The sequence below is a fragment of the Siphateles boraxobius genome, unplaced genomic scaffold (genome assembly GCF_051911475.1).
Source record: "Siphateles boraxobius isolate OS27281-9 unplaced genomic scaffold, OSU_SipBor_1 55, whole genome shotgun sequence".
Classification (NCBI taxonomy): Eukaryota; Metazoa; Chordata; class Actinopteri; order Cypriniformes; family Leuciscidae; genus Siphateles; species Siphateles boraxobius.
In genome coordinates this window covers 7,619,690-7,622,316 of record NW_027509181.1, presented here as the reverse complement: position 1 = coordinate 7,622,316, position 2,627 = coordinate 7,619,690, and the positions used below count along the sequence as shown (strand labels likewise).

General features: G+C 39.6%; 1 long non-coding RNA gene across 1 annotated transcript; it reads left to right on the top strand.

The window, feature by feature from the left end:
* Positions 1-531: 531 nt before the first annotated feature.
* LOC143714750 (uncharacterized) lies at positions 532-1,293 on the top strand. The gene is made up of 2 exons (XR_013195595.1): positions 532-634; positions 1,043-1,293. It is a non-coding gene; the product is annotated as an uncharacterized LOC143714750 (long non-coding RNA).
* Positions 1,294-2,627: the final 1,334 nt, after the last annotated feature.

Here is a 2,627-nt window from a genome sequence, read left to right as displayed (position 1 = left end):
TAGAAGAAAGTGTGTAGGAGGAAAAGAATGGAGAGTGAAAAAGGAGCAAAAGAATGGAGATGCTTAATATGCTAGTTACTAAATAGGTTAGATATACAGAATTTCTGTATGGTTAATAGCTTTTAAATGTATATATTTATTAAATTCGGAGAAAGGAGATAAGTCTGAAAATGAGCAAGGAGGAAAAATAAGTGAGTGAAGAGGCAAGGACATGAATACACCTGTGGAGCAGGAGAGGCTGGAGGACAAGAGGAGGATAGATGATGAGCAGAGTTAGAAAGAAGTGTAAAGCAGAAGTTAAGAGAAGGAGAGAGGAGAAATGTGGAGAAGAAAGGGATGAGTGAGGGAGAAAGCAAAGAAAATAGAGATGAAAAGAAATGAAATATGAAATCAGGTGTATTGGAAGAGGGACAAGAGATGAAAATGTGTTTAGCAGCAAGGAGTGAAGAGCAGATGAGTAAAGGGGAGCACAGATGCCAGAAGTAACTGTAAGAGAATAAGATTTTCATTTAATCTTTTTTGCATCTGAAGTTTGTGATCAGAAACCCTTATACTTTCTTTGGTTTTACTTTCTTCTTTCAGTGGAAGAAATTTCCAGAGATGAGTGGAGCATGGGAAGTTACGACTAAAAGAGGTAGGAGAAAAGTGACCAGTAGTCAAACAAATAAAGTACCGTAACATAATAATATATGGTCATGTTGTTTATCATACTGTGCTATTTCCCAAAGAAATATTATATAATTTTAGTAAATGTTCTTTTGTTGGCCTGATATTCGATTCAGAGTATTGAAGAGCTCATTTACTTGGCACTGCAGCATTTGCTGTTTGCTAGTGGAGCAGACTAAATTATTATGGCATGGATTCTGATGTAGCAAATTTGTCAGCTAAGCACAAACTAAACAGAACTGAACTCTTAAGATTAGTAATGATTGTGGTGAGGGGGGCGTGGTCTTGCTAAATCTGTAGCGGGAGAGAGAGGAGGGAGCCGAGCGGTGAGTAAGTAGGTCAAGTGCAGATGATGAACACCTGTGTCTGATTGTAGGAATTGGTGTGGAGAGACCGCATAAAAGCACGCGGGAGAGAGAAAAGGACTCAGGACTCGTACACAACAAGCGGACTGAAAGCTGTTACATCGGGAAGAGTGTTCGTCTAAAGTGAACTGAGAGCTGATACAGCGGGAAGAGTGTTTTATGTTTGTTGCTGTAGCGAGGCTACGGTGAATGCACACGCGGCGTGACTTTTGTTTACACTATTTGTTTGTTTTAATAAACGTACGAGTCCCTGCCACGCCGACCCTGTCTTCTTCCTTCCACACACACTGAACCTCATCACAATGATGTTTACACCAAATTCCAATTTTACCTATGTAGGCTAACTTAAAAATAGTCAGATAATGGTTGCCTCTTTTTAGTTGCCAGGGGTGAAAATGAGTCATCCTTAACATTTTTGGTGTTTTGGATTCACTACAGCTGGAGAACAATTAAATACAAAATAGGTTGTAGGCTCAACTGGGTGTTTTTTTTTTGTTTCACTGTTTAACTATCATCATTTTCCCAGATATTATATAGATTTTAGGCATTCTATTATCTCAAACAGCCTGAAAAATATTGCATTTAGCTGACGTAAATGGGAAAAAAATCTCCCCGGGGGGAGATCATCCATGCCGTGCAGTTAAAAATGAAAAACCATCAGAATGTGTCCCCATTTCAGCAACACTTGACACAACAAATTCAAATTACACCTTCAAAACGATAACAAATCCGCAAGAAAAAAAGAGGATGAAGAAAAACTTACAGAAAGCACACCGTCAGCACTCACTAAAACGCTCACACACCTCTCGCAATCACTCAGCCACGCATGCGTAAACGGAAACGAGAGAGAGAGAGAGAGAGAGAGAGATCTTCTCAGGACAGAACAGTTCAAACAGTTACTTCAAAATGAGACCCAAAGTCTTTTTAGGAAGTTCTAGACAACCTTAAAAACAGCATTCCATTTTAGATTATACTTGCATTGATATGGCCCCTTTTGTGCAGCTGGTTTGAAAAGTATGGTATGCTGAATGTCCGGAGTTTTATTGGGACGGAGGTAGATGTTGCGATCTCTTCAGCTCGTAAGACAGATGCTTAATCTTACATTCGTTTCGTTCGTGAGTGCACTGCCACTGAACAAAGGAAAACTATCAACTGAGGTAGATAAATGGAAAGAAAAACTTAGATTAAAACGAAATTTTGAAAGCAAACGAAGAGGGGAACCTCTCTCTGGCGTAGGACTGCACAGAACAGAAGTGGCGCTTCATGTTTAAAGGGAGCAGTGGCACGCCTTTCTCACTTGCCCGATCCAATCGTTTGGGAGGAGGCGTGGCGGCACACTTCGTTCCGGTCAATGTACAGAGGAGACAGAATTGAATCATAAAACATTTCTAGTCTAGTATTAATAAAAGAATGCATCATGTTGCACTTTGGGTTAAGTATTCGATACCATTGAATTTCTTGGACCATAACAATACCACACATGGTAGGCTACTTCTGTGTGCTAGTAAGATAAAGATACATGATTATTCGTGATTAAACGCATATCACATATCCTAAAGCTGATGGTTGTAGCAATGAAAATCACATGGGAATAGT